We start from the raw sequence: 25,558 nt of genomic DNA on the forward strand, positions 1-25,558 counted from the left end.
TTGAAAGATATTGAAAAATGGAATTCCAATTATTATGAAGGTTTAATAAGAACTAAGAAATACAACAAGTTGTAAGATAATTACAAAGAACTCATAAACAGAACCAAACCCATTTTTTTGGACAACAATAGTGTGCAGGGGACTCGAGTTTATTTATTTATTTATTTATTTTTACATTTGTATAGCGCGCACAAAGCCCGAAGGCATTATGGCGCTGTTACTTGTGGCATACTTAGTTACGCAATGGTTACATACATAAGGTTACATACATAGGCTACATGTCAGCTGACGGTATATGCTGAGCTTGTAGTACATTGAGAGTTTGTTTCACAGTATTTGTTACACAATCATTCAAAACGATTTTATGTTTAGGGCACCTTGAAGTGTTCCAGTGTATGTGGTGTGCCGGCTAGGTTTACAAAGGTCAGTTGAATAGCATGGTTTTCATAGATTTTAGGAATGCTCGGTGAGAGACCTCTGCTCGCAGGGTTGGTGGTAGGGCATTCCAGTGTAGTGCAGCTAGGTATGGGAAGCTGGCCCCACCTGCTCTGGCTCTCTTGACTCTGGAGGTCGCGAGCATGTTTGTGTATGGGGTTCTGGTAGGCCTGGATGATCTGGTGAGGTGCATCCTGTCGGAGAGATAGGGTGGAGCAGTGAGATGGATGCATTTGTGGGTAATGACAAGTGCTTTGAATACAAATCTTTCTCTTACTGGGAGCCAGTGTGCCTGTTTTCTCTCTTTGTGATGTGCTCTTTTTTGGGTATTCCAATGGCTGCTCTGAGGGCGTTGTTTTGTATCGTTTGAAGTTTAGCTAAGTTTTTGGAGGAAGTGCCCAGGAAGAGGGCATTGCAATAGTCGAGTCTTGACCCTGCTATAGGTCTGGCAATTGTGATGTAATTTTCCTTTGATAGAAAGGGCCTGGCTGCTGTGAGCAGTTTAGCATGGTAGGCTGCTGTTGAGGCAATGGCGTTCACCTGTCTGGTCATTGTTTAATTTGAGTCCAGATAGACACCTAGTGTCTTTACCGCGTTGGCTACTGGTTATGCTGTCGATTGTAAAGTGAGTGAACTGTGAGTCAAGGTTATTGAGTGTCTCTTTGGAGCCAACTATGAGAAGTTCAGTTTTGTCTGAATTGAGGCATAGGCCGTTGGTTGCCATCCATGCTTGAATTGTGTTGTAGATGTTGTTAAGCGTTTTGGAGTCGGTGTCATAGTCTCCTGTTAGAGTGAGGAGGATCTGGGTATCGTCAGCGTAGTTAGTGTACGAGATACCCAGGGAGTCGAAGATGAGGAATAAGGGTTGAGTGAAGATGTTGTAGAGGGTAGGCGAGATGCAAGAGCTCTGCGGAACACCGCATAGGATAACAGTGGGTGAGGCTGAGGCAAGGTCTGAGAAGACTTGCATGGTCCTTCCTTGTAGGAAAGAGGCGATCCATGCTGTGGCATTAGGAGAGAGGTTAGCTGTGGTGGATAGGTGGTGGCATAGGACTTGGTGGTTGACGAGGTCGAAGGCCACCGATAAATCTAGAAGGAGGAGTAGAGCGGATTTCCCTTTATCTCTTGCGTCATCCATTTGGTTTTTTAGGTCAAGTAGTGCAGACTCAGTCCCGTGACCTGGGCGGAAGCCTGATTGGCGTAGCCCGAGAAGTTTGTTTTCCTCAATGAATTGTTGTACCTGTATAAATGCAGCTTTGTCCAAGATTTTGAGAAGGAAGAGGACCGTGGTAATAGGTCGGTAGTTGTTGGGTATGCAAGGATCGAGGGAAGTTTTCTTCATGAGAGGGCGGACCCAGGCTTCCTTTAGGCAAGAGGGGACTTTGCTTGTGGGACAAAGGCTGTGAGGAAGGGGGCAAGATGGCTGGTGCAGTCTTTGATGAGTGTGGCTGGGCATATGTCTCCTTTGCAATTAGATGGCTTTATGGTTTTCATAATGCTGATTATATCAGTTTATGTTATGTCCTTAAAGGAGAAAGAGTTTGATGCCGTAGGTGGGGGTGGTGGTGTGTTGTTGGTGGTCGGGATGTTGAGTGTTTGCCTAGTTCTTTGAATTTTGGTTTGCAGGGTATTGAGCTTGTTGTTCATGGCTGATTGGATGTCATCGCACCAGGTTTTATCTTTGGTGAAGTTCTGTGGTGTGGGTGTGAGAGTTTCTAGGTCTCTGAAAACCGAGAAGATTTCTTTTGTGTTGGATTGTGCCTCTCGTATTCTGGCTTCGAAGGAGATGGCTTTGGCTCTAATTATAGCTTTTTTATATTCTTTTGTCTTGGTTTTGAAGTTTAGTTAAGCTTCATCCGTGCGTGTGGTTTGCCAGAGGGTCAGTGCTGTACACTTCTCCGAGCGGAGTACAAGGAGGTCTGGGGTAAACCAAGCGTTGGTGTGGCTTGTGGGCTTGGCTTTGCGTGGTTTAAGTGGTGCAATGGCTTCGACAGCTGCTTTAATGGCTGTGTTGTAGGATCTTGCTAGGACGTTGGGATCAGCTCAAAAAGGGGGTCTAAATGCCAGCCCGGCTAGGAATGGAATAAGGTTGTCCTTGGTGAGCTATCTGGAGCTTCTGGTCAGCGCTTTGGGCATGGGTGGCTCAGGAGTTTTGTTATTACTGGTGGTGGGGATGTTAAAGTGAATAGCATGGTGGTCTGACCATGGGATGGGGGTGTTCGCAGTGATGGAAATAGGACAGTTATGCTGAGCTATCCAGTCAAGGGATCAACCTTGTATGTGTGTGGGAGTGGTGATGGTGTTGGTAAACCCAAAGGTTTCGAGTGCTGTGTTGAGTGTTTTGGCTGCATGATCGTTGTCATCATTGAGGCCTAGGTTGAGGTCGCCTAGTAGTATGGCTCTGGTGTGGAGTTTCAAGTTATCGGAGAGGCGATCAGTCGGAGTAGTTTGGAAGTCACCTATAGGACCAGGGGGACGGTAGACGAGGTGCAGTGTGATGGTGCAGTGGTCTGATAGTTTGATTTTAGTGAGCAGGTAATCACTGTTTTCGATGTTGTCTTTGTCTGTTTTCCTGTAGTTCCCCAACTAAGGAACACTTTACTCTTTTTTCATATGGAATGGCATCAAAGGGTTCTATCGATTTGGCTGAGAAATAATTGTCTCTCTTCATTCGATTTAGGAGTTCAGCAGATCTCTTTTTCCTCAGGTGAGCATCTGCTTTTGGGAACTCATCAATGTTCAGATCACTCTTTGGAATCACCAATACTGGAACATGAATGATCACAATGGAACATAGTCCTCCCCAGTCTCTTGGCAGCTTCATGTAAGCTCTGGATCCATAGGCCCAGTAGTGATCCATTATCACCACTGTCACATCTTTCATTTCTGGTACATCAAAGATTTGAGCACACTGTTGATTCTCTCTGACTTTTCTTGTGCCATTATTTCAGAAACATAGTTTTGCCCTGGCCAAAGGCAGTATCTGCAATGGGCCTCCTTTGTCTTCAACCCACTTCAGAAGCTTTGCAAGTCTGGGCCAGAAAGGTTTGCATCCATTTTTCACTTGTTCAATAACTGGCTTGTGATGACCAGTTACTGCCACATCTCTGCACACAACTATGCCTTCTTCCAAGCTGCCTGGAGAAAGTACTGTTCCCCAGATTCACACTTTTTTTGCAGCTTTGACTTTCCTCATCAGACGTTACTTGGCAGTTGAGCTTCCTATTCATCTCTCATTTGATTCCAGCTCCCTTCATGCCAGGTTGTTCATATCTTATCACATGATTTCTGGTGTGTGCTCCTTCTCTTCTTTAAGTCTTGAACATAGTCATCTTCATCTGGGACTGGCCGTTCCGTCACCCATACCTAGGATGCCGTTCGACCCTGAAACTGACCTCTTGCACGTCAGAGTGCAAGGTGAGTCAGGTAATGCGTTGTTTGAACATCTATTTCAATAGCTATGAATATCTTAGACTTTCCCATTGCATAAGGCAGGAGTGCACATACAGAGCAATCCTCCTTAGAAGTTCTTTTTCCCACTTCTTTCATGATCCGATACCACATGTTGTTCCCCAAATGTGCTGTGTTGTCTAGATAATCATTTAATTCATAGTCATCCTCCCTTGCACTTCTCTTAGGTCTCTTTCTTGCCCGATGAGCTTGTATAAAAAACTCATGAAACACATCAGTATACACTCTTCCTGCCCGGGGAATCATAGGGACACTTGTCAGAGAAATCAGTGCCTTCACATGAGCTACTGGAGTTGGAACAATCACATAAGGCCTTGGCCTTCTTACAGTATCTCGTTCTGCAAAAGTAACTGGAGTGGAAAGGATTAACGGAACTCCTTGCCTTCTGGAACCATTATAATAAACAGTGTGGATCAATAGACACAGAAAGACGATAATGTTGCTGAGCCTCCACAGATCATGCACCAATACATTAGGTTCCACCATCGATGTCTCTCCACACGTCGTTGAATCTGCTCACTTTCTAGAACTGCAATAAGCTCTATAGACCACATGATTGCCTGTAATTACTTTTAAAGAAGGAAAAACTTGTTTTATTCAGGCAATCTCGTTAAATGCTCCAGTAGTTGTTGAATTTGCTCTATGATCTACACATGTAATCGGCTGATTGCTGGCCTATTTATAGGATCTTGCATAAACACATAACTTTTAGTGTTTCACCAAACAAGATAAGGATGTACTTGAAGAAAATAGTAATAGATCATGACAAGTAGTTTGCAGGCATTGTCATTAGATAGGACCATCTGTGCGTCAGGAAAGATGTTAAGGTAATAGTCTGATATGCTCTATAATTGCTGTTAATAACCGTCTAATCATTGGGCCATTTTTAGGATCTTGGACAAAAGTATGCTGTGCCCACTAAGAGCAGGGTAAGCTCTGAGTATAAATATGAAGACAGCAAGAAGTGGTCTGTGTATGTCAACATCTGATAGCACCATGGGCACCTCCAAAGAGAAACTCAGTGAGAAACGAGCCGAGGAACTGCTCTCTCTTCCAGTCATCGAACACAAAGTCTAAATCAGGCATTTTTAATTTACTCCAGTACTCTAAAGTCTGATGTCAACACACTCCTGTGGCTCAAATGCAGTAATTTTATCGCTCCTTGTTATAGCAGATTGGGGAAAGCATCTCCTTAGAAGTGAGGATTTGAAGACCCAATGGTGGTAACCAAGTTCAGGTTGAGGTATGGAGATCTCACCATCAACAGGGTTTGGATTATGTTCTGTGGCTTGTATTACTGTTGTCACATTGACGAAGGTGGCTTAGTGCTATGGGCAGGGCATTGGAAGCTGATCCTAGTGGCCCATTTTATGTTTTTTGTTGGTTATGGTTTCTATGGGGGTGAGGGGTCAGGGAAAGGATGCAGGAACGGATGTGGCGACAGCATGCTATAACAGCCGGGATAGCGGTTTTGGGAGTGGAGCCTTTGGAGTCAGGAGGACACATGATGGCAGATACAAGGAGGGATACGTGGACTCGATAGTATAGGTCTGTTTGACCAAAATAGATATGTTTGGGTAGGTACTTTGAATGGTAAGGGGTTGAATTTCCCTACATAAAGGTCTTTAGTGGCCACGGAATTTAGAAATAAGGGATTGGATATACTGCTTCCTCAAGAAACTGGATTTAAGGTGGGCAAGGAATCTAAACTTGCTGGGGTCAATGCGGGTCAGACATTCTGGTCCTCCAGAAAAAAGAGTTTACTGTAGTGGCTATATGTTGTCCTCATCAGGGATGTTTTTCTGACAAGCATCATAGGATCTCGTACTGGGGTCTGGCCCAGGACTTTTGATAATTGGAAGGGACCTCAAGATGTGGGCCGACCCTGTGCAAGATAGGCAGAAAGGGGCTGCAACCTTCCTGACACCAGGGAGTGGAGTCCTAAGGGATATATTAGGCACATGGGGATTGGTGGATGTCTGGAGATTGAGGAAACTGGATGTTAACAGTGTTTCCTTTTTTTCCATTCTGCATGATACAGAAACTACAATAGACTATCTCTTGATGGGTAAAGGTATGTTAGAGGGAGTCTCAAGCAGTACTATACAACTGGTAGGCTGGTCGGATTGCAATCTAATGAAGGTGGGTGTGGCAGGTTGATACCAGAAACATTTTCGTGTTGGTGTGATGATACTATATGGAAAGACCAGGTTTTTGGTAATGGGCTCGGGAAGCAGATCATTAAATCCTACAAGTGGAATTACACAGCGTAGGTCGATGCTAGCACTGTCTGGGTGGCGGCAACGCGGTGTCGAGGGGTCTGCTCGTACAGGAGGGAGTGAGGAGGAAGAGGGAGCAGGCCTTGATTGAACAAGGGCAGAGGAAGGATACAGAGGCATTAGAAATGGTGATTCTGGGTGGAGGGCTGGACGTCCAGGAGACGCTTGTTGTGCTACAACTGAAGAGGAAGGAATTTATATCCTCAGCATTGTCGGAGACAGTTAGGATACTTTGCTTACTTAAGCAGAAGTTCTTTGAGAAAGGGGACAAAGCAGATTCCATGTTGGTGGCACACCTTCAAGCCCAAAAGACATTTAGATGGATAGATGAGGATGGGATGGTTTCCTCCACCTTGATGGGCATTGCTGACTGCTTCACACGCTTCTATTCCAGGCTATACGACGAGGGCGAAGGAGCATCAGTAGAGGAAATGAGGAAATATATGGATGGGTTTCCGCTTCCTGGTCTGACTCCACAAGAGACGTTGTAGGTAGATTCTCAGATCTCAGGGGAGACGGTATGGGTAGCGATTAAGGGAATGCCAGTGCGTAAGGCCCTGGCAGAGGATGGTTTTACGATTGGGTTTTAAAGAAATATGCTGACATCTTATTTGTCGAAATTGTTTAACTTTATTTTGGATAAGGGGAAGGCTCTGCACTCGTTTGGTCAAGTGTTGATTGCGGGTAATATAAATGGAGGGGAGAGATCCCGTGTGGGTGTGTGTCCTAAAGCCCAATATCCCCTTTAAACGTGTATGCAAAGATCTTTGCCAAGACGTTGGAAGCCAGATTTATGGGCCTTATCCCGAGATTGGTGCACTGAAATCAGGGGTGCTTTATCCTGGGGAAGCAGGGAGCGGACACATCTAGGAAAATGCTCTGCATGATGTTGTTATCCAAAGGTAAAGGTGGAGATCCGGTGATGCTGGCCCTTGATGCTAAAAAGGCCTTCAATTAGGTGAACTGGGCATTTCTGCAGGAGATCTTGGTGAAATATGGCTTCGGAGAACAGGTTCTCAATGGCATACAGGCCCTGTACACAGATCCGAAGACGAGGGTGATAATGAATGGGAGGCTGTCTGGGGAGTTTGATCAATGCAGGGGCACGAGGCAGGGATGGCCCCTTTCTCTCTTGTGTTTTGTGCTATCCTTGGAACTGCTGGTGGAAAACATTTGCATGAACAGAAGGATTGGGGGTACAAGGGTGGGAGACAGGGAATTGAGGCTCGGTCTGTATGCGAACAATGTTTTGCTGCACCTGACAGACCCCCTAGTTTCGATCCCAGAAGGATTCTCAGTAATAGCGCAATACAGGTCTCTCTCTGGTTTCAGGGTTATTATGCACAAATCGATTTTGTTCCCATTTGATAGAGGGTCAGAGGAGGGCACAAAAGATTTGGAGAACTTGCACCTCTTCATTCAGAGATCTAGCTTTAGATACCTTGGGGTAATGGTGACTAGGACATTAGAAGGCTTAGGGCCTCATTACACGTTAGGTGGTAAGGGTTTACCGGTACCGATAAGGGCACCAGTACCGGTAAACCCTTACCGCCTTACTACGAGTTCCCTTTGCGGGACCCGACCTTAACGGCTGGTTTTACCAGCCGTTAAAGTAGGGTGCCGCAAAGGGATCTTGGTGCTAATTACGGTACCGCAATTTGCGGTACCGTAATTAGCTCCTTCCCCATTCCCATTATGCCCTTTACGTACAGTTGAAAAATGTTATGATGGCCGAAAAATGGGGTATAGGTTTCATAGGGAATTGACCCAGATTGAAAGCATACTCATGTCACATGCCTTTTCTAGTGGCCTGATCTCTGGGGTCTGTAGTGCCTTGTTCCTCACCAGGGTGCAGGGAATAGAGGGTAAATGGGAAAAGGATTTGGAGATGCAACTGGATGAGGGACTGTGGGACAATTTGAGCGTGGGAGTACTTAAAATATCGATAGATTGCCAGTATAAATTACTCAGCTTTAAACTCTTAGACAGATGGCAGTATAATCCTGTGAAGCTTTCTCAGATGTTTCCATCGATGAGCCCCTTTTGTTGTAGGACATTGTTGGGGAGAGCAAACTATTGGCATATGTGGTGGTCCTGTGGTGTTGTCCAGCGATTCTGGAGAGAAGTTCTGAGCTTGATCAAGAGCGTGGAAAGGGTACACAGAGAAATAGACCCGGTGCTGGTGCTTTTTGGCCTGGAGAAGGGGGAGGAAAACTGGGGTTCCCTCCGGCAGCACATGATACACTTGTTGCTATTGGCCGGCAGAGCTTGTTTGACAATCAAGTGGAGAAGCGAATCCTTATCAACTGAGAAGAGTTGAATGAATAAGGCTGGGGACATATTTGATATGGAAACATAACGGCAATGTTGCATGGGTCTCAGAACTCCAGAGAAATGGAATGGGTGCCTGTTTTAGCACGCTATTGTTCAGTGGATGTTACAGGAGCGAGGTTGGGGTCACAGCATGGGTAGGGTCAAGAAGACCTATGAGAGAGAGTCACTTTTAGGGGCCACTGGGTGCCAAAACAGTTAGGGTGAAGCAGGAGAGGTACTTATTCTGCATTGCATCTGTTATATATAAGAGACATTCCGACTGTTGATCAAAGGAATTGTTAAGTTGGCGTCCAAGCGCCAGTCTTTTTGTTGGACTAATAGAAACGATGTAGCTTAGGCTTTGAGTGTGGCATTTTTGGGGGAAATCAGAGTGCCGACATAAATGCCTATTTTGGTAGTACAACAACTCTTTGGTGACCAGATTAAGAATTTCTTTATGTCCCTGTATACAATTATTTGATGTTTGATGGTTACCGTAAGGCATTTAATGTCCATTCCCTTCTGATATTTTTAAAAAACGCCAAAAGTTGCTTTTAGAACTACTCTCCCACCATAATTCCCAAAAAATGTTGCTGATGTTGCTTTCTTCTATGCATCCAGCAGTGTAGGACACTTTTCTCTTGATGGGTTGTGAAACATGGTTCTCAAGGGCTGGTTGGAAAACACAAGAAAAGCATATTTTGTAAGAAAAGAGATTGGTGACACACAATAGTGGAATGTTTTCTGAAGACCATTTGAGCACTTACAAAGTTCAACAGGAAATCCAAACTACAACTGAGCAATGCACATAAGTAGAAAGTCAGCTTTAAAGGGCTACATAATTCATCAAAAGTGAATGCTGATATTACTCCCCTTTCACAAGGACATTGTCAAAGGTTTTCCTTTGGTACCTGGAAGGTCATCTCAGCTGTTTGAATTTGATTTACTCCCTCCCTTCTCCTCAGGCCTGTGAGGTGGCCTTCATCTGGCATAAAGCACTGCACAGGGCCCCAGGATAACAGTTAAAGCATAGTTACATAGTTACATTCCATGAGAGAAGGGTGCCATATACAGACGGACAGACATTTGACCCATCTCTCCCTACCTACCGAGTTCGCTCACATATGTACCTCCAACATTTAATGAACACATACTACATAGCGAGCTCGGGCTAGGCTTTCTCACTATAGATGGCTATTTATAACTATACTCCAACATCCCACTCCCAAATAAGGCACCCAAAGTGGTCTCAATGTGGACCAAAATAAAGACTAGCTTGACATAATATGAAAGACACTCTTAAGAATAACCTTTTTAACATCAAGGTGCCAAGCCTTTTTAATGTAACCACTCCATACCCTTACCTACTGCTACCAACAACATTCCCTGTGATACACAGTCTATTCTTGGCTAGGGGTTGACAGTCACAGAATTAACCTTCTGGAGTTTGACCTGGGGTACCAAGAATACAGACACCCAAGCAAATAAGCCACCAAACATCCAGGATTGCCCAAGCTCAGTCTCGACCCCGTCATGCATCCAACATTACACTGGCGGTCATTACAAGGTGGGCGGTATTCAGGCAGTAAATCTGCCGGAATACCACCTAGCAGAATTACTGTTACTGCCACTTCGTCCAGTGGTATTACTGCTGGATTACAAGTAGTGGTGTAAATCCTCATTTTTTTTGTCCCTGCGACTCAATGGGGTAATTCTACTGAAAATGGGCAGAAGGTCTGGGGATTTACCTCCAGTTCATAGCTGGAGGTGAATCTTCCAACTTTCTAGCCAGAATTATAGTTGGGATGTGCGGTAATGCAATGGTATATCGTAATACCGCTGCATTTAACCCACACAGCCCAACTCGTAATGACCCCATTGTGTACTAAATTACAGTTCCCCAAATCTGCCATACAAACTTAACTAAAAAATCACAACACTTTCGGACATCCTCACCACACCCACCTTTGAAGAGCAAGATCCCGAAATGCTGCAAGAGTGGGGAGAGGCAAGTGGCTTATGCTCCGTGACTTTCCTGAAGATTCTTATCAAATATGCAGGAACGGACAGAAAGAAGATCCTGTCAAGAATAGAGGAAGTGGAGGATCAGCTGAAATCTATTGATCCTAGTGCAGAGGGTAAAGCCATAAGAACCAACATGGAAAAGGGTTACAAAGCATTTGAGGATGACATCAAGTTGCGTAAACAACGCAAATTTATACGAGACAAAGACGACTATGAAAAAGGAAGAGTATTCACTTTCGCCAAACGCTTCGACACCCTGAGATTGAAACTACCCACTGGCCCACAACCCACAGTGACGGAGCCATTGGCCGCGTGCTCATCATCCGAAGTGGACACCACAGAAAGTGAAAGTGAACAACCTATACGTAAACTGAATTTTTTAGAAGAGATGCAGCTGTTGGGGATGGATGTGCGCAACAGCAACAAAAAACCAAGAGGCAAAGGCCGGGGAAAATCAATGGCACAAAGAGGAGGAAGAAAACGAGGAGGGGCAACAGGTCTAGAATCCGGAGACAAGGAACAGTTAGCACGGAAGACCCGCTCTGGAACCAAGAACTTATAAAAACCAATATGGAGCAACAAGATATGTCCATAATTAACCTCTCCTCGCATACACTCTCCACAGACCATCAAAAAATACTACGATTAGGCCTTAACTTTTGCCCCACAAGCTATTATAACTATGCCGAGACGCGCATAGATTTTGTCAAATACATGCGCAAAGTGCGGCTGAAAAAGTTTTTTGCCATGAATCCGTCCAAACAATCAGCTCAAGAAACACCAGGAGGGTACACTCCAGTTACCATTGAGGATATGGCAACATTTGGCAATCTTATAAACCTGGGATCTGATTGCACATTATCTGAGGACAATAGTGACATTGACTGGGATTCCATGAATATACATACAGATTGGCCAGTGACGAGTCTATTAAGGTGCAAATCTAGATTTAATCCAATGTTTAATCCAGGAGGACACATTGAGGCATTCCAGGACCTAGTAATAAATGACCTGAAAAGGATCAGGAAGACCAAATGGAACCATAAAGGAAACCTTACTTATCATGAACAAAATGTTTTGAAAGATCTGAGTACCCTATCTGATTGTATTATCAAACCTTCAGATAAGGGTACAAACATTGTAGTTATGAACCGTGTTGATTACATCAAGGAGGCCTCAAGACAATTGAATGACCGTTCCTGCTATGCAAAATTGGACAAAGATCCCACTGCAGGTATGACCACGAAACTTTTTGATTTGTTAAACACATATAGGGAGAAGGGGCTACTGGAGGACGATATGTGTAAATTTCTACATCCAAGATTCCCTGTCATGCCTACAATCTATTTCCTGCCTAAAGTACACAAGAGCATGAGCAAACCCCCCGGACGTCCTATTGTGACACTCTGTGGGGCACTGTACGAGAACACCTCCAAATTTGTGGACGAGACTTTGGTGTCCTTTGTTACTACACTGCCATCGTACTTGAGAGACACTAAAGACTTTCTGAACAAAATAGACGGCATTACCTGGGAACCCACATATCTTCTCACTACTCTTGATGTAGTATCCCTATACACCTCCATCAAACATGCAGATGGTCTACGAGCGTGTGAATACTTTCTCCATACTAGGTCAATGAATTTTTTGTCACACAGTCGCATGATATTGGATATGATTCATCTCTGCTTGACAAACAACTGTTTCTTATTCAACAGTGAATTCTATGTGCAACTTCAGGGAACAGCCATGGGGACTACATTTGCTCCCTCTTATGCCAATTTGTTTATGGGATGGTGGGAAAAGTTTGTTGTTTGGGGTACAGAGAACAATGTGCACACAGCCAAAATAATACTCTGGTTACGATACATAGATGATCTATTCATCATTTGGGATGGTACTAGCTTAGAGTGGTTAGAATTTGTCCAAAGGTTGAATATTAATGAACTAAATCTCCAGTTTACGGAAAGCCACCACAAGACTGCTATCGTATATCTCGATATTCTTGTAAAGGTGGCTCAGGGAGAACTTACTACAGAACTTTATCGTAAACCAACAAGTTCAAATATACCGCTACATGCGAAAAGTAATCACCCTACCTCTCTCAAATGGTCTATACCATATGGCGAATTTATTCGCATTAGAAGGAATTGTTCAAAACTGGAGACGTTTGATGTAGAATGTGCACACATGGCTCTTAAATTCAAACAACGGGGATATCCCAAACGCATACTTGAAAGAGCCTATCATAAAGCTAGGGACCAAGACCGTTCCTCACTGTTAACAACTATAGTGCAGTCACCTTCAAATGATCAAACAAGTGACACTCGACTTATACTCACCTATGGCACTAATTCCCAATATATACGTCGGATTATGCGGAAACACTGGCATATCCTAAAATTGGATGAACATTTAGGAACGATCTTGGGTGACAAGATGAACATTACATTTCGACGCTCTGTCTCCCTTAAGGACAACCTTGTCTCCAGCTTTATGAGCCCATCTATTCCATCCACAGGCTCTACTTGGCTTCATACACCAACTGCAGGCTTCTACAAGTGCAGGAAATGCAAGGCCTGCAAGTATGCAACAGATGTCCGTAACTATGAACATCCCATCTTGGCCAAGAATATTTCCATCAGGACACGTATCACCTGTGACACTGAGTACGTGGTCTATGTGCTCATGTGTCCCTGTGACAAGTGGTACGTTGGCAGTACTATAGGTAAACTTAAGTTACGCATGTTACAACACATTAGGGCCATCAAGAAAGTGGATGTTACTTACCCCATGGCAGTGCATTTTAAAGAAGTACATAATAGCAAATTGGATGGTTTTACATTCTTTGGCATTCATACTATAGCCAAACATCCTAGAGGCGGCAATAGAGAACTGGCACTGAGACAATTGGAAACCAAATGCATTTTGGACCTAGAAACCAAAAAACCAAGAGGTCACAATTTGGATGAAGAACTTTATACTTTTTTAGGAACTTAATTATGAATCTCATGTATGTTCCTCCTTTTTCCATATGACATTATTTTGTTGATGCATTCTTCTTACGCTACTGTAAGAATTACTTGATTAGCAAATTAATTTTCTTTTGTCCCTCCTATAATGATTGATTTCTTGATTTTTTGCAGTATATATTTTTCAGGATGTTTATTTTTGTACCACTATGAATGCATAAGTTGATAACTAGCTGGACACGTTAATTTTGGCTTTAGTGTTTGTTGAAGAGTTTTGGAAACCATGAAGTTGGGTCACCTTAGCAGTTTGTACATTTAATTTACTCTTCTCACTTTCTCCCTCTTGCTCTTTTTGTTTCCTTCGGGTTGAGCTATGTGTCCCTTAGTCCTGGACCTCTGAGGTTCCTTGCAACTGGAGGGCACGATAGTCATCGCACTGTTTATGTAATTGAGCAACCTCTTTTGATACACACTTTAGGTTGCTGTACTATGTCATTTGTTCATGACATACTTTTTGTCATCCCGTTTACATAACAGAGGAAAATACAAAGCTAAAGGTTTTTTATTCTATGGGCATACGTAAGCATGTCCCATTTCGAACATTTATTTAATTTTTCTGTTCTTTGGATTAGTGTATAAAGGCTCATAATTTTTAGGCAAATACCCTTCCCCTCCCCTTATTTTTCTTTTGGGGTTTTTCTTCTCTCCCTTGTCTTTCCAAAACTACTTAACTATCTTTCTTTTTAGATTCCACTATATTTATAGGCCTTTTTTTGCATATATCCATGTTTAACTTTGTGGGACCTTGTAATATTGCTGTCTATGCTGCCTCATGTTTATGTTGCTCCAAGTAGAATTTGGGTACAATGGAAATAATTGGCATCATATATCTTCTTGCGATTTTGCACAGGCCGATTGTTAGATGCTAATTAGATGTTTACAATGCACTATGCACTTTATCATGTATATGCACTATGCACTTTATTACAACTAATTTTAGCATTATATCCATGACAATGTTGCTTTGCATATTTGCACAGTTATGCTGGTAGATACCATCATCCAGCTATGCACATGGCACTTTATTTACTGACTACAGCGATAGATGCCTTTCCATTGGTTACCCTCTTGTCTACTACTATTTGGCAATGGCAAGTGACATCTTAGTTAGCATACACTTTGGGGCCACTACGGCCGCCATGGCTCCCACACTCTACTTGTTGTCATTTTTGCTTAGCTTCATGTGTTGTTCGCTGCAAGTGGTATTTTATCACATTGCTTAAGAGCAGCATTCTTGAGCATTAGCTTCTAGAGTTTCACTGCCGTACAATTCTGGGCATTTCTTTTAAAATACATGTCAGCATGATCACACTTAAGACATGTACAGATTTTTAATGTTTGATATATATTCTGTAATTCATGAATGTGGCAGAAATGTTCTGTATTTTGCATTCACATTTTTACAATGAAGTAGGTTACATTGGTTTTGCAATCAGTCTAATGAAACAGAAACTGTAATGCAAACATGCATAATGTTAAGAATGAGTCCGACAGTATTTATTATGGGAATCACGTAGCATTTTGCTAGTGTTAAGATGCCTGCCGTTTTGGAATCGAGTGAGCACTTAACTATTCTGGAGACATTCTATACTGAGAACTGGGGATAGAGATGTATTAGCCTATACAAAGCCACCTTGTCTATGTTTACACTTTTCTACGTGATCAAGCGGTCTGTGTGCCGTGAAACGCGTTGTTCTGTGCTTTTTTCTATCCATGCTGACTTTACAATAAAGGCATGTCAGTCTGGACCAACTTGGGTGCTTTTTTTGCCTCAGTATAGAGAGTCATTGGGGCTTTCTCTATTTGTTTTTGGGAGTGCATTCCGTCAACTTCATCCCGCCTCCATCACGGACCGGGTAATGAGTTCTTTTTAAATATATATATATATATATATATATATATATATATATATATCCTCTCTTTTGCAGAACCATCGTCCACCTAACGGGGCTGACCCACACCCATCATATCACAAATAATTCTTCCCTCGCTGCATCCCTCCCTCTCTGTGTTGGTTGCATCTATCTCCCACTTCCCCATCGTATTTTCCTCCCCTCACTCATTTTCTTTCTTCCAGCAGACAAAGGTGTAGATACCCTTGGCGAGGGCACAGGATGCCACTTTAAGGACAAGCCTAGGTGCTCTGGTCTACTACAGTGGGCATCTGGTGCAGTATAAAATGCTTGCCAAGTTTGATGACACCACATGTCGAAGGGAAAATCGTTTTACATTTGATAAATGGAGAATCTTCTTTTAGAATAATGGGGTTATTGAAAACAACGTTGGTGCTCTGAAGTTCCTGTGTTGACCACTGCTCTGCCATTGGACCATGTGAAAGTAAAAACATACATTTGACAGGATGTCCCTTCATTTCACTGCGTTTTCCTCAACTCAGCTGCATTTGGCTAATTGCGACTGCACAAAAACACGCGTCTTTGTGATAAAGGTATTTTATATTTAAATACCACATTACTACGCAGCTATCTGGAAACGACTGTTGTTTGCACCGTCACGAGTCACGTTAGAGACGAGTGCTACTGGTAGGTACTAAATGTTAGGTAGAGTTATTTTAGAGGAGATCCAGTGGTGGGTACTAAGTGTTTGCTAGAGTTATTAGAGAGGCACACCATTGATGGGTACCCAGTGTTTGCTAGAACTCTTAGAGAAGAATGCCATTAATGGGTACTAAATGTTTGCTAGAGTTCTTTTAGAGGAGTGCCAGTGGTGGGTACTAAGTGTTTGCTAGAGTTATTAGAGAGGCACACCGTTGATGGGTACCCAGTGTTTGCTAGAACTCTTAGAGAAGAATGCCATTAATGGGTACTAAATGTTTGCTAGAGTTCTTTTAGAGGAGTGCCAGTGGTGGGTACTAAGTGTTTGCTAGAGTTATTAGAGAGGCACACCGTTGATGGGTACCCAGTGTTTGCTAGAACTCTTACAGAAGAATGCCATTAATGGGTACTAAATGTTTGTTAGAGTTCTTTTAGAGAAGTGCCAGTGGTGGGTACTAAGTGTTTGCTAGAGTTATTAGAGAGGCACACCATTGATGAGTACCCAGTGTTTGCTAGAACTCTTAGAGTAGAATGCCATTAATGGGTACTAAATGTTTGTTGGAGTACTTAGGAAAACCATTGCCTGGTAATCAGTGCTCGCTAGGGTTGATAGATATCCACCCCATTGGTGGGTGCTAAGTGTCTGTTAAAGTTCTTAGAAAAGCACACCACTGGTGGGTACTGTTTGCTAGAGTTCTTATAGAGATGTACCATTGGCGGATGCTAAGTGTTAGAGTTCGTAGAAAGGCGTAGGATTGCTGGTTAATCAGTGTTTGCTAGAGTTGTGAGCACAGCATTGGTGGGGACTAGGTTTTTTCTAGAGTTCTTACAGACACGTGCCATTGGTGGGTACTGTTTGATAGCGCTCGTTCACAGGCACGCCATTGGTGTGTTATACGTGTTTTCTACAGTTCTTATAGATGCGGATGATAAGTGTGAGAGTTCTTAGAAAGGCACACCATTGCTAGATAATAGCTGTTTGCCAGTGTTCTGAGAACAGCACACCATTGGTGGGGACTAAGTGTCTTCTAGAATTCTTAGAAACATGTACCATTGGTGGGTACTCATTGTTAGAGTTCTTAGAGAGGCATGCTATTGGTTGGAACTAAGTATTTGCTAGAGCTATTTAAGAGGCATGCCATTGGTGGGTGCCAAGTGTTTTCTAGAGTTATTTAAGAGGCATGCCATTGATGGGTGCTAAGTGTTTGCATGAGCTATTTAAAAGGCATGCCATTGATGGGTGCTGAGTGTTTGCTAGAGTTATTTAAGAGGCATGACATTGGTGAGTGCTAAATGTTCGCTCAAGTTATTTAAGAGGCATTCCATTGGTTGGCGCTAAGTATTTGCTACAGTAATTTAAGACGCATGCCATTGGTGGGTGCTAAGAGTTTTCTAGAGTTATTTAAGAGGCATGCCATTGGTGGGTGCCAAGTGTTTGCTAGAGTTATTTAAGAGGCATGCCATTGATGGGTGCTAAGTGTTTGCATGAGCTATTTAAAAGGCATGCCATTGATGGGTGCTGAGTGTTTGCTAGAGTTATTTCAGAGGCATACCATTGGTGGGTGCTAAGTGTTTGCATGAAGTATTTAAGAGGCATGCCATTGGGTGGTGCTAAATGTTCGCTCAAGTTATTTAAGAGGCATTCCATTGGTTGGCGCTAAGTATTTTCTAGAGTAATTTAAGACGCATGCCATTGGTGGGTGCTAAGTGTTTTCTAGAGTATTTTAAGAGGCATCCTATCGGTTGATTATGTGTGTTTGCTAGACATAGTAGGGCGGATTGAAGTGATTACTCATATCCTATTATTATGTGCAATAAGTATAGTTGACTACCATTTATGAGCAGCAGGCAACAGATGTTAATTAGGTAACTGCTCAGATGCTGAAGAAACTGAATTCAATGGTCTTTGTGTCTCCTTTAAACTATGCTGATAAAGTAATTGCAACACTAGGCCTCCTGTCACACATTCCCTGTGAGCACTCCCACCCAGCTAAACCTGCAGCAAACAGTTATCATGTCTCCTGTGCCTCCTCTCTAGCATGCCAGACCACTTTGTGTGCTTTCAAAGCGATCCTCCGAGTTGAGGAGACATACAAACAGGCACCCCACAATAGGAATGACTTAGGGTCATTTTCAGTAGGCCCTTTGTCCAGTCGACAATTTGCCTGGGGATTGTTCTTTGGCTATGCCCTTGTCTCCAAAAAGAGCACCAAAGTTACCAATGGCCCTAGCCTGCAGCCAAGCCCAGTGCAACTTTACCCATTGCCTGGCCTTGGGGATAATCCAGGCAACTCAAAGGTTCCCATTTTTCCCACTCGGCATGGCCTGTAACCATACCCAGTAGACACTTTGTCTGAAGCATGGAACACAGTCATTCAGTGCTTTGCCAAGGAATGACATTTGGCCTTGCCAGATGTCTTCCTAGGCACCCTTTGCGCTCACTTGGCTTGCCCTTGGTCATGCTCAGGGCACATTTTTCCCAGACGTGCCCTGCATCTATGACCCAGTATCCTTCTTGACACTCAATGTGCACGTTAAACATGTCTGTGGCCATGCCCATTGGGCACTTTGTTGGCACCTTGCACCTCCAAGGTTCCCATTATGTTCACTGAGGATGGAATATGGCCATGTGCAGTCCATAATGTTCTCGAGAGATTGCATTTGGCCATGTCCTAGACACTTCCAAACCACCCACCATTGTATCCACTGTATACCAAGGCCTGCACCCATGGCCCTGGCTCCTCCAAGGCACCATATGTAAGAGCCCTACTCTTATTACCCTACATAACATAGCACACCCTTGTTAGTCAGCTTGTATCAGTTAAATGCAGGTGTTTCAGCCCTGTATGGTTGATTACATAATTTAGGCCTTTCTGCATGTACTGTTGACTCTCAAATGTAGGCATTGTCTCCCACTGCTCAGGTATCCCAATGCCGGGTGTTCCACTATGTATTGTTGAGTCTAAAACTTAGGCATCTCTGTGGGTACTGTTGTCTCCCAAATGTAGGTGTTGTTTCCCACTGCTCAGCTATCCCAATGCTGGGTGTTCTACCATGTACTGTTGAGTCTAAAACTAAGGTGTTTCTGCAGGTAGTATTGTCTCTCAACTTAAGGCATTTTCTCCAACTGCTCAGGTATCCCAATGTCGGTGGTTCCACCATGTACTCTTTACTCTCAGATTTAGGCATTTTCTTACGTTGGTCGGGTGTCCCAATTTCAGTTGTTCCACCATGTACGGTTGAGTATCAAATTTAGGTGTTTCTCAAGGTACTGCTGTCTCTCAAATATAGGTGTTTTCTCCCACTGATTAGGTATTCCAATGCTGGGCGTTCCACCATGTACTTTGGACTCTCAAATGTAGGTGTTTTCTCCTACTGCTCAGGTGTCCCAATGTCATGTTTTCCACCATGTACTGTTGACTCTCAAATGTAGACGTTTTCTCCCACTGCTCTGGTATCCCAATGCCGGTGGTTCCACCATGTACTGTTGTTGAGTCTCAAAAGTAGGCGTTTCTGTAGGTAATGTCTCTCAAAGGTAGGCGTTTTCTCTCACTACTCAGGTATCCCAATGCTGGGTGTCCACCATGTACTCTTTACTCTAAGATTTAGGCATTTTCTTGCGTTGGTCGGGTGTCCCAATTTCAGTTGTTCCACCATGTACGGTTGAGTATCAAACTTAGGCGTTTCTCAAGGTACTGCTGTCTCTCAAATATAGATGTTTTCTCACACTGATTAGGTATTCCAATGCTGGGCGTTCCACCATGTACTTTGGAATCTCAAATGTAGGTGTTTTCTCCCACTGCTCAGGTGTCCCAATGTCAGGTTGCCCACCATGTACTGTTGACTCTCAGATGTAGACGTTTTCTCCCACCGCTCTGGTATCCCAATGCCGGTGGTTCCACCATGTACTGTTGTTGAGTCTCAAAAGTAGGCGTTTCTGTAGGTAATGTCTCTCAAATGTATGCGTTTTCTCTCACTACTCAGGTATCCCAATGCTGGGTGTTCCACCATGAGCTGTTGAGACTCAAACTTAGGCGTTCCTGCAGGTACTGTTGTTGCTCAAATTCAGGCATTTCTCCCACTGCTCAGCTGTCCCAGTGCCAGGTGTTCCACAGTGTATTGTTGACTCTCAAATGCAGGCGTTCCCCTGCTGCTTTAGTGTCTAAGGTCTGGGTGGTTCTCCTTCTGCTGCAGCCCCTCAGACATTGGCGTCTCCCCCCACTTATAAGGCTCTCAAGTGTAAAGAGTCCACAGCTAGCAAGACCAGCCAATCAATTTGGACCTACGAAAGCGACATTGTAGATGAACTCATCACAGTTTATGTATAACTCGCACCACGTCTATGGACAGATGTCTCAGGCACAGCTCCCCATCCATGCACTATGGAATGCAGCTATGGATATGCAAATCTGGTCTAGCACCTCACCTTGCCATCCACACGAAACCCCTGACGTTCCTCAACACCTCTGCCATTAGTATTCAGTGATAACCTACGAAAAATGTTGGTCTATCTGGGCACTCATTGAGTCTCCTGCCCTAGCGCTCCATCTTAATCCACCAACAGCACCCACGTGCCTGACCACAGGGCTGCTTACTGGAGCTTAGCCAGCCCTCCTAGGTCCTAACCTGGCACAATGCACACATACATCTTAAAGGTAACTCTTAGAAACTCCCATACATGGACTTCAGTCCCCAAGGGCGTTCCAACCACAAAGCGCATTGAGTCCATACAAAGGAAATGGGGAAAGGGTGCTATATAAATGAAGATTACAATACAATACAATATGTGCCTGATATCTATGGATTTCATACATATCTGGTGGGCACGTGGCACAGGCCATGCTCTTAGACCATTCCTCTGGCATTTCCAAGGGCGAAGGCAGAAGTTACTATCAGCACTATACAATGTGCTCCAATTTACCATGTGGGCTGTGCTCAGCTATCTCTGACAGCCCCCTACAGAAACCATCCAATCCATGATTGGTCAGTGTTGTCTTAGGGTATGATATATTTCTTTATGCTACTTTATTCTAATACTGAATAAGGTACCCCACTGATTTGGTGTAATGTGTTAACCTCCTGCAAAGTTTCCTGTACTTGAGATCTTTTACCATCTGGCCTTTTGTCTCTAGAAAACATGGGAATTCTCACCTTTTCAATGGACAAGTTCTCTGTGCCCAGGATGCAAATGCTAGTTTACCTGATTATTAAGACGCCAAACGAATTACTGTGTTTTCATAGCAACTTGTGAAAACAGTTGACCCATGATACCAACTATGAACTGGATACAGAAAAACCTACCAACACACAGTCAATCAGTGGGACAAACTCTCCCACATCCTCTATAATAGCCAAGTCCATGATGCGGTCCCATTGGCCCAAGGTCAATGTACAACTGCGTTATTTGTGCTCAAGTATGGGTAGGCCTTGCTGATGATAGAACTACACAGTTTGTCAGATATCGCTAATATCAATTAAATATCATACTTGCCATGCAAAGGAGTGCTCCAGTTTCTGTCATGAGGTATGTCCTGGGCTATGCTCTATTCAGACCTTATTAATCGAGCTAACATGCAGCAAGGTGCTATCGGTGGTAAGGTGCAATCTTTTCTTTTCTTTTGCCAGTTATTTTGTACCAGAGGAAGAGGGAATGCTTGCCCCTGCCATCTGGCTAGCACATAGAGTGTAAACCTTTTTCATTTGTGGAAAATTATGGTATGGCATTGTGTATCTTAGTCGTGTATACAACCAGTGCTTTAAGTGGGCCGGGGCCTGCCGGGGCCAGGCCCCGCCAGTCTCCAAAAAGTGGGGCTGAGCCGGGGCCCTGCCGGGGCCACTGGTCCCACCACGCCATGGCAGGACGCATTATCCCGCCGCGGCCGCAGCCGCGACAGGAGATGCGCCCGCCAGTTTAACGTTAGGCAAGTGGACAGAAGTGCCAGCTAGCCACAGCGTTGCTGAGGCTGGCTACCACTTCTGTCAGTCACTGTAACTTCCCTGATGACCCCCCATCTGAGGGGTCATCAGGGAAGTTACAGTTTCTTTGTTTGCCCTCGCCAGGTCACTGACCCTCTGTGAACCCGCAGGCTCCATGATCTAATATGTAGATTAGATCACGGAGCCCGCGGGTTCTCAGAGGGTGAATGAGCAGAGATCACAGAGCCCGAGGCGCCTTTTTCCTTTGGCAAATCTTTATAAAAGATGCCTTGAACTGTGTACGTTCAAGCCATATTTCTACGTTTATAACAGACGGCTTGAAACGTACACATTTCAAGGCATCTTTTATAAAGCATTGTCGACGAACAAAGCCACCTTGGGTTTTGTCCGTCCTCAACGCTTTCTAAAAGATGGCTTCAATTGTGTACGTTTCAAGCCATCTTTTATGAACATAGAAATATGTTACAAATGTCTATGTTTATAAAAGGTGGCTTGAAAAGTACACAAACCATAGTAAGGTAAGCACACAAGTGTGCGTAACTTACTATGGTTTGTACACTTTCAAGCCACCTTTTATAAACATAGAAATATGTAACATTGCTATGTTTATAAAAGAAGGCTTGAAAAATACACAAACCATAGTAGTACGCATACAAATATATAAATGCTCACATACATTTATATATTTGTTTGCGCACCCTACTATGATTTGTGCACTTTTAGGCCACGCCCACAGTGGATGCCACGCCCCCACACGAGGGCCCCCCTCAATTTCTTACCCCACTTAAAGCACTGTATACAACACTAACACAACACAGTCTTTGCAACGATTTTATGTGAAAACAGAAATGAGTGGAGACCCCTACAACCTCCTCTTCCCCAGCAGCCCACCACACATCCTCCCCCTTTAATTAATACTCAAAACGACTCCCCATCTACATTTTCACATAAAATCATTTTCAAAACCGCAATGTTTTCTACCTCGTAGCAAGGGTGTGTGTTGTTTTCTGGTGAAACCACATGATCATGCCTGTCGATCCTGCGTACCACAATGTTTTACTTGTGCAGCCTCAAACAGGACACACTTTAGCCCAGTTGACATTAGAAGCGCAAACACCTGCTGTACCCAAGCTGCACTTATTAATGCGACAAGCATGTCCCTTATTCTGCAACTCTGACCAGACAGTGGATACCGCGGACCTAGCAATAGGTGTGTGATCTTTCCCTTTCCTGTATAGCAGTATAGATGAGAGGCATGGTGCCGGGGCCTACCCAGAACTGTACCTAACCATGTGCAGTCATTCAGCCACTGTGAACAGCAACCTTACTCAGATTTCCATAATCATTGATGATACTGGGTCAGGATTAATGGGAGTTGTGAGACAACCTAAAGCTTGCCAAGTATTTTGGACCACAACTCTCATCAGTCATAGCCAGCATAGTCAATGAGGGCAGAACCATGGAGGTCCAAAACATCTAAAGAGCTGCAAGCTAATGGCTCGCTGTAAGCCCCTGATATTTAATTAGTCAATTGATGGGACCTATTTTTGATATTTCGCAAGTATGGCCACCACATCCCGGTACTGACCCTGACAGATAGAGACGTACAGATGTGCCATAGCGTTTATTTTCTTTATTTGCAGATATTGATTCCAGAAGAAATAAATCAATAAGTACATGAATAAATTAAAATGTGTGTTCACATTCATCCAGTGTGGTGTACCATCAGGATGTGAAGTATGCCTCGCAGAGTCTTATGAATGTTGAGTGTTGACCTGCGGTGGACGTGAGAAATAATTGTCTGACTAATGGGAGAGATGCTCTGAGGCAGACAGGGGTGGATGGAAAAGTGGCCAGATATGTCATCAGAATATCCACAAGAATGTTATTACTTTGTCGTTAATGAATGGGTTATTATCCCCTGTTAATCTTGAATTGATGAAGACAGAATCATGATCCTAAGGATAAGAGGCAGAGTTGCTGTGTGGCCCGACCCATCAAAGTTCACTTGTTATACTATTCTTTATACCATTGAAATGTGACCACATATTTCAACAAAATGTGAACCATCTCTTTCGAAGAATGGTACAGTAAATCAAATGACCTATTCATCCTCTGTGGTAATGGCTTACAATTGGTAGTCGGGCAACAGCCCCCCAGTGCTATTCTTAATTAGAACCATGGAGGGAGCCATGCTACCCCGGGGAGAGACTGGGACAAGGTTTTGCAAGGAGAACTTGTGTTGGCAAAGAGGGATCAGCATTACTTTGGTGCCAATGTCCAGTACACAGGGTTCCAGTGGTGTGGGGGAAGCCGTCGTGGGCAATTGAATAGGGTATGGGTGTCAGCTGGAGAGTAATGAGGGGAGAAAAGGTCAGGTAAGGTGGGCACAGTATGGTGCAATAAGGTTTTTCTTAGCCTTTGGGGGACATTACCCTTAACGTTCTGAGGAATGTTCAATGTCTTGACATGCGCATCACTTGTCAACATTCACTTTTTGATGAATGAGAGCATTTTGCTTGGCATTGTCTGCTCTTTGTTGTAGAACATGTTGGTTTCCATTTGGAGATTGGTGACATGAACAGATAAGGTCTTGGGAAATACTAAATTCAAAGATGAACTGGCAGTAATTGTGCACTTGGCAATTTCTCCCTTGCTTTTTTTAATTTTAATAATGTTTTATTACTTTAAGTAATAAAGATAATACATGTGTTCGCAAGTTACAGAAATCTAGAGGAACTAATTGCTAAAAATAAACATAGGATAACCATAATAACATGTGAAGAAGTTAATAATGCTTAAAACATTCATTAGACAATATGTATTATTTTACAAAGTTCTTGGAGCATAGGTTATGGAAGCAATAAAAAATGGAACATGAATTGTTATACCAAATCTGCAATGAAAATAAATTAGGGGGAATTGGAAAAAGAAAGATGGGGAAACAAACCTTGCTTTTAAGTGCTACAGTTATTACTAATTAAACGCAGAGAAGCCTGTATATAAAATTGAGTTTGGGAATCCTCCATCTAAATTACTTTGCGAAGAACTGGCCGGTTGAGGCCATTGTTAGTTGCCCCATGTGCGGATATGCAAATGAGGATGCAATTAATGTTTTGTTTTTCTGTCTGGTATTGAGGAACCTCAGGCGAAGATGGCTTCTCTCATTCTTGAAATTGAGCAACATCGATGCTGTGCTTGCTGCACTTAATTTGAGCAAAACCCCAAAATGCATTTCTTGAGCATTTGTGGTAACAGGCTTTCTTTCTGGGACCTGGAAATGCAGCCAAAACTATTTTAAGTATTGTTGTTTTTATATTTTCTTTTACACATTGTCAGTATTTTTTACGCAATTTTAACGTAATTGGTATTTCTCTGTATTTTAATGTTTTGTACTCTGAAATTGTTTTTTATGGTTCAATGTAATCAAAATAAAGGGTTACTACTAAAAGTTCACATTGTCACATCAGCCAAAGTTCTATCATGCACATTACTTACTTTTGTCTGTTTCATA

This window comes from Ambystoma mexicanum, chromosome 5p (assembly GCF_040938575.1).
Source record: "Ambystoma mexicanum isolate Mex_15411 chromosome 5p, UKY_AmexF1_1, whole genome shotgun sequence".
Taxonomy (NCBI): Eukaryota; Metazoa; Chordata; class Amphibia; order Caudata; family Ambystomatidae; genus Ambystoma; species Ambystoma mexicanum.